General features: G+C 34.9%; 1 non-coding gene across 1 annotated transcript; it reads right to left on the bottom strand.

The window, feature by feature from the left end:
• Positions 1-6,861: 6,861 nt before the first annotated feature.
• trnah-gug (transfer RNA histidin (anticodon GUG)) lies at positions 6,862-6,933 on the bottom strand. Its single transcript has one exon. It is a non-coding gene; the product is annotated as a tRNA-His (tRNA).
• Positions 6,934-7,384: the final 451 nt, after the last annotated feature.

Genomic DNA, 7,384 nt, shown 5'->3' with positions numbered 1-7,384 from the left:
TAATGTTAGCTAACGCGCGTTAGCTTGTTTGCTAGCTTCTTAGCTAACATTAGCTGATGAGAGTCGAAAGTTCAAATTTAATGAAAATAATTGTCAGATTTCAGTGTAAATAATTAAAATTACGCATAAAGAAAAGAGTAAAATCTTTCAAATCCTTTAAAAGTATTTACGAGTCATTTTATTAGATGCTGTATGTATCTTTTGAAGCTAGAAAATCGGAGTTCAGAATTTAGTACAGAAATGAACTATTTGCCAACTAAATAACTAGTTAGCTATAGTTATTTCACTTTCGCTAGACCTGAAATAACTGAAAGTTGACAAGACGGAAATAATTATTGAAATTAATTAACTTAACAAGGGAACTGACTTCTGTAAACACCATTTGAAGCAAAAAAAAAGTAAGGAGGAGTAAGGAGTTGAGACTGTTAATAGACAGTATGTTATCATATATTTATAGAATATGTGCTTTGTAGTGGTGAGGACCAAAGGCAGAGTAGAGCCTTTAAACGCCTCAAAGTCCTGAGAGCATTTATGTACATAATCTCGACTAATCAAATATCTGAATACATCATTTCCAGGTAAATGATATTCAATCTGTATTTCTGCAACAAATGCTCCAGATAATGTAGAGATCATTTGTATGGAGATCTGCTTTGTTTCAGAGTTTTAAAAGTTAAAAGGGGTCAATGTTAAGGGAAATACCTTTTTAATCTGTGTGGTCAAAATCATCGTTTGTAGAATGAATTGTTCATTTTAATGTGACAGCAGATATTTTCTTAATTTAAAGTAATCCAAAAAACGATATGGAAAAAAAGCCTTTTAGTTTTGAAGAAAGGGTTTAAAATGAAATGTAGGAAATCACTATCTGAGGAATCAGACTAGACAAAGTGAGGGAGTGTGGTACACCACTAAAGTAACATACAAATTCCAACGCCATGATATTAGTTACTGCTCTGTTCTATATTGTTGATGAGTTCAGTTTGACACCAAACATAGATTTGTCCACCTCTGCTGCATCAGTCTGAAAGAGATTTAACTGAACAAAGTTGACTTAATTCCTTATTGTTTTATTCCCCGCTCTCCATATCTCTAACAGGAAAAGGACAAGCGGGAGCGGGAGAGCAGCCCTGGAGCCCTCGAGGAGCCTGCAGGAAAAAAGTCCTGCTCCGAGAGGAGCTCCAGCCCCCAGCCTTCCTCCTCTGGCTCACAGGTGACCCCTGTGCAGCCAGAGAGGAGCTCCAGCCCCCACCTGTCCACCTCTGGTCCACCGGGTGGAGGACTGCAGGCCCTTGCCCAGCAGCAGGTGAGTAGTCCACCCCAAACACTCCTCTATCCCTATCTTAGTAGGCGTTTTGAGAGCACAGCATTTAACAGTAAAAGAAAATGTAAGTGACTTGTGAATGGTGTGCTGACCTCCATGATCTCCCTCAACCCAGGTGACCCCTGTGCAGCCAGAGAGGAGCCCCCAGCCGTCCTCTTCTGGGTCACAGCGGGCAGGACTGCAGTCCCTTGCCCAGCAGCGGGTGAGTAGTCCACCCCAAACACTGATACCAGACTTGTGAGTGGTCGTGGAGTTTCTGTCGGCCTCCACGGTCACCCTCAACCCAAATGTCTTGTCTCATTCTTCTGACCCGTTTGTTCCGATTTCTCCTCCGTCCATCTCTCTAACAGGCTCGGGAACGGAGGCGGCGGTGGAGGCAGAGGCAGCAGGAGGCCAGACGCAGCCGACTGCGTGACGGGTACTTCGACGTCCAGGTCGTGTTCAGCGGACCCAGGCCCTCCGTCCGCATGCCCCGTTGGGTCCCACCCGCCACTGCCCAGGAGGTAATGGCTGAGGTTTTGGCGTGGTGGGACGACTCTCCACTCAGCCCGGAGATGTAAGTATGACCCCTCACAGGTAAAGGGGCCGGGCTGAGCAGGTAGAGTATAATTAGTGGCAATTCCACCGCCGCTCACACTTATTGTAAATAGTTCTTTCTTTTTTTTTTCCTACTGTCAAAAAAACAAACAAAAAAACCCAAAAAAAACCTTTAGTGATAAGATTATTATATTAAGCGATAAGTTAAGGTTATAGTTAAGTAGTATTAAGTTAAGGATATAGATAAGTGTTGATAAGACTTTAATTCTTTTCTCTTTTCTTCTTTTAAAAACAAACAAAAAATGTGCGTAGTTGATAGTGTATTGATAAGTTTAGAGTGTATGTTAGTTATTTTTTTCTTTGATTTATTTTATTTAAATAAGTTTATTGTAAGATTATAAAAGAAGCAAAGGGCTTTAAGAGGGTCTCAAGGAAATGTTCCATTCAAATCCTTTTTTCCTTCTGTGTTTAGTTTTAATGAGTCAGAACAAGAGAAAGAAAATTTGAATCTGTTTTCATTATTTGGCTATTTTATTCATTCATATCTCAGTATATTAACTGACGAGCAGTTGAATTGAGCTGCTAGATTTGATCGACCAGTATTAGATTTGTTGTTAAATGTGTGTCTTAATATATCATAACATTGCAGTCACAGCAGGAAGCATATATTTGTCTGGAACATTTCCAAAGGGTTAGGGTTAGTGAGGGTGAGACCCTCTTAAAGTCCTTCACTTCTGTTGCTTTGTGGATATTCAAAGTTGATTAAAGAAATAATTAATATTTAAAATTGAACAAAAAATCCACAAAAGGATCCACTGTACATATATAATGGTCAGTCCTCTGACTCTCTTTTGGGTTAGGGTTATAACTAAATAGCGATAAGGTAAGGACATAGATAAGTAGAGCTGCAAAGTTTAGTCGATTAATCAATGAGTCGATCACCAGAAAATTGATTGGTAACTATTCATATTACTGATTCATTCAAATCTGATTATCTTTGAGTTTTTGACTGTTAGATGGAAAAAACTAAACATTTGAAGACGTCACTTTGGACTCTGGAAAAATGTGAAGATCATTTTTCACTATTTTCTGGCATTTGATAGACCAAACGATTAATCGATTAATCAAGGAAATAATTGGCAGATTTATTGATGATGAAAATAATAAGTTGCAGCCCTTTTCAGATGAGTAATGATTAGTTTAGGCTGTAGATAAGTGATAAGTTTAGGATATAGATAAGTAGTGATAAGGCTTTCAAATCTTTTCTCATTTCTTTTTTAAAAACAAACAAAAAAAAATTGTGTCGTTGAAGTATTGATAAGCTTAGGATGTGTGTTAGGATTTAGATAAGTAACTTTTGTTTTTCTTTTAACCTTTATTTAAATAAGTACATTTTGAAATTGTAAAAGCAGTAAAGGGCTTTAAGAGGGTCTCAAGGAAATGTTCAATTCAAATCCTTTTCTAAATCTGTGTTCAGGTTATTATAATGACTCAAGAACAGGAGAAGAAATGTTCTTCTATATTCATTATTTATAATGTCTAATTGATTTATTTACATCTCAGTCTGTGAACTGATGTGCAGTTAAAGCTAATTGTAATTTACGGACCAGTTTTAGATTGTTATTGTTTGTTATATTTGGATGGAACATTTCCAAAGGGTTAGGGTTAGGGAGGGTGAGACCCTCTTAAAGCCCTTTACTTCTTTTACGTTTGTGACTATTTGAAAGTTATTAAAAACACATTTTAAATTCTACAAATCTTTTAAAGGAGAGGATCCACTGTATATAAGTAATGGTTATTAAATGATTAATATTTAAAATTCGACCAGACATCCACAAAAGCATCCACTGTAAGGACATAGATAAGTAGAGCTGCAAAGTTTAGTCGATTAATCAATGAGTCAATCGCCAGAAAACGAATTGGCAACTATTTTTATATTTATGTAACATAAAAATATTATTATTATATATTTGATCAATCGTTCAAATAATTTTCAAAATAAAAAAGATTCCCTGGTTCCAGCTTCTGGAATGAGAGGATTTGCAGCTCTTCTCTGTTTCCTATCACTGTAAACTGAGTATGTTTGAGTTTCGGACTGTTAGATGGACAAAACGAGACATTTGAAGGCGTCACTTTTGAAAAATGTGGCGGCCATTTTTCACTGTTTTCTGGCATTTTATGGACCAAACGATTAATTGATTAATCAAGGAAATAATTGGCAGATTTATTGAGATGAAAACGATTTGTCAGTTGCAGCCCTTTAGATAAGTAATGATTAGTTTAAACAATAGTGATAAGTAATAACAGATAAGTGATAAGTTTAAGATATAGATAAGTAGTGATGAGGCTTTCAAATCTTTTCTCCTTTCCTATTTTAAAAAATGTGTGTGTTGCTGAAAGGTTAGGATGCATGTTAGGATTAAGATAAGTAACTTTTTTTTTTTAAACTTTATTTAAATAAGTAAATTGTGAAATTCTGAATTCAGTAAAAGGCTTTAAGAGGGTCTTCGAGGAAATGTTCCATCCAAATCCTTTTTTCCTTCTGTGTTTAGGTTTTAATGAGTAAATAAGAAGAGAATAAAAATATTAATCTGTTATAATTATTTGGCTATTTTATTAATTCACATCTCAGTATATTAACTGATGAGCAGTTGAATTTACCTGCATTATATCTGATTTTATTGACCAGTTTTAGATTTCTTGTTAAATTAGTGTAGTGGAACATTTCCAAAGGGTTAGGGTTAGTGAGGGTGAGACCCTCTTAAAGCCCTTTACTTCTGTTGCTTTGTGGATATTCAAAGTTGATTTAAAGAAATAATATTTAAAATTGAACAAAAAATCCACAAAAGGATCCACTGTACATATATAATGGTCAGTCCTCTTACTCTCTTTAGGGTTAGGGTTATAGCTAAGAAGTGATAAGTTAAGGACATAGATAAGTAGAGCTGCAAAGTTTAGTCGATTAATCAATGAGTCGATCACCAGAAAATTGATTGGTAACTATTCATATCACTGATTCATTCAAATCTGATTATCTTTGAGTTTTTGACTGTTAGATGGAAAAAACTAAACATTTGAAGACGTCAGTTTGGACTCTGGAAAAATGTGAAGATCATTTTTCACTGTTTTCTGGCATTTGATAGACCAAACGATGATTAATCGATTAATCAAGGAAATAATTGGCAGATTTTTTAATGATGAAAATAATTAGTTGCAGCCCTTTTCAGATGAGTAATGATTAGTTTAGGCCATATGTGTCAAACTCAAGGCCCGGGGGCCAAATGTGGCCCGCCACGTCATTTTATGTGGCCCGCGAGAGCTTAAAAGGTCTGAGTGTCTAAAAATAAATAGGTCAAAAGAGTGCTTTGACCAAAAACTACATTTCCCACAATGCCTGTCGACTATGATACCCGCGAAGTGACGGCTCACCGCCAATGGGTGGTGGGTAATGGGTATTTATTGTGTTATTTTTCAGAGTTTTTTCAGAGTTATTTATTATGTTATTTTTCTTCATTCACTTGGATAGTTTGATCCATGATTGATGGAGTTATGTGGGTTTCATAAGCTGACAAATTAAAAGGATTTATGTTATAACAGAGCAACAAACAAACATATTTTTTCTATGCAACTGCAATGTTTGTGTCTTGAATAAGTAATAAATTCAGAGTTATTTAACATTAAGGAGTAGTTACATTTATTTTACATTACATTTAGTTACATTTATAAGTTACATCTGGCCCTTTGAGGACAGTCATTACGCTGATGTGGCCCTCGGTGAAAATGAGTTCGACACCCCTGGTTTAGGCTGTAGATAAGTGATAAGTTTAGGATATAGATAAGTAGTGATAAGGCTTTCAAATCTTTTCTCATTTCTTTTTTAAAAACAAACAAAAAAGATTTGTGTCGTTGAAGTATTGATAAGTTTAGGATGTGTGTTAGGATTTAGATAAGTAACTTTTGTTTTTCTTTTAACCTTTATTTAAATAAGTACATTTTGAAATTGTAAAAGCAGTAAAGGGCTTTAAGAGGGTCTCAAGGAAATGTTCCATTCAAATCCTTTTCTAAATCTGTGTTCAGGTTATTATAATGACTCAAGAACAGGAGAAGAAATGTTCTTCTATATTCATTATTTATAATGTCTAATTGATTTATTTACATCTCAGTCTGTGAACTGATGTGCAGTTAAAGCTAATTGTAATTTACGGACCAGTTTTAGATTGTTATTGTTTGTTATATTTGGATGGAACATTTCCAAAGGGTTAGGGTTAGGGAGGGTGAGACCCTCTTAAAGCCCTTTACTTCTTTTACGTTTGTGACTATTTGAAAGTTATTAAAAACACATTTTAAATTCTACAAATCTTTTAAAGGAGAGGATCCACTGTATATAAGTAATGGTTATTAAATGATTAATATTTAAAATTCGACCAGACATCCACAAAAGCATCCACTGTAAGGACATAGATAAGTAGAGCTGCAAAGTTTAGTCAATTAATCAATGAGTCAATCGCCAGAAAACGAATTGGCAGCTATTTTTATATTAATGTGATATAAAAATATTATTATTATATATTTTATCAATCGTTCAAATAATTTTCAAAATAAAAAGCATTCCCTGGTTCCAGCTTCTGGAATGAGAGGATTTGCAGCTCTTCTCTGTTTCCTATCACTGTAAACTGAGTATGTTTGAGTTTCGGACTGTTAGATGGACAAAACGAGACATTTGAAGGTGTCACTTTTGAAAAATGTGGCGGCCATTTTTCACTGTTTTCTGGCATTTTATGGACCAAACGATTAATCGATTAATCAAGGAAATAATTGGCAGATTTATTGAGATGAAAACGATTTGTCAGTTGCAGCCCTTTAGATAAGTAATGATTAGTTTAAACAATAGTGATAACTGATAATAGATGTGATAAGTGTAAGATATAGATAAGTATTGATCACAATCAGAAATACTTTATTGATCCCTGGGGGGAAATTGTACAAATAGACAGAGGTCCACCTGCCGTGACCCGGATTCGAACCGGGGTTGCTGCGGCCACAACGCAGAGTACTAACCACTATACGATCACGGCTGGCCATAGTCACGCTTGATAAGGCTTTCAAATCTTATGTCATTTCTTTTTTTAAAAACAAACAAAATAAAATTGTCTGTTGTTGAAGTATTGATAAGTTTAGGATGTATGTTAGGATTTAGATAAGTAACAGTTTCTTTTTCAAACTTTATTTGAATAAGTAAATTGTGAAATTATAAATAGTAAAGGGCTTCAAGGGGGTCTCGAGGAAATGTTCCGTTCACATCCTTTTTTCCTTCTGTGTTTAGTTTTAATGAGTCAAGAACAAGAGAAAGAAAGTATGAATCTGTTATCATTATTTGGCTATTTTATTAATTAATCTCTCAGTATATTAACTGAGCAGTTGAATTGAGCTGCAAGATTTGATCAACCAGTATTAGATTTCCTGTTAAATGAATGTCTTTATTATATCATTTCAATGCAGTCTGAACAGCAGGAAGCATGTATTTGT

This window comes from Enoplosus armatus, chromosome 20 (assembly GCF_043641665.1).
Source record: "Enoplosus armatus isolate fEnoArm2 chromosome 20, fEnoArm2.hap1, whole genome shotgun sequence".
NCBI lineage: Eukaryota > Metazoa > Chordata > Actinopteri > Centrarchiformes > Enoplosidae > Enoplosus > Enoplosus armatus.
Note: the sequence above shows the minus strand (reverse complement) of the source record. Positions and strands in the feature narration are given on the sequence as shown.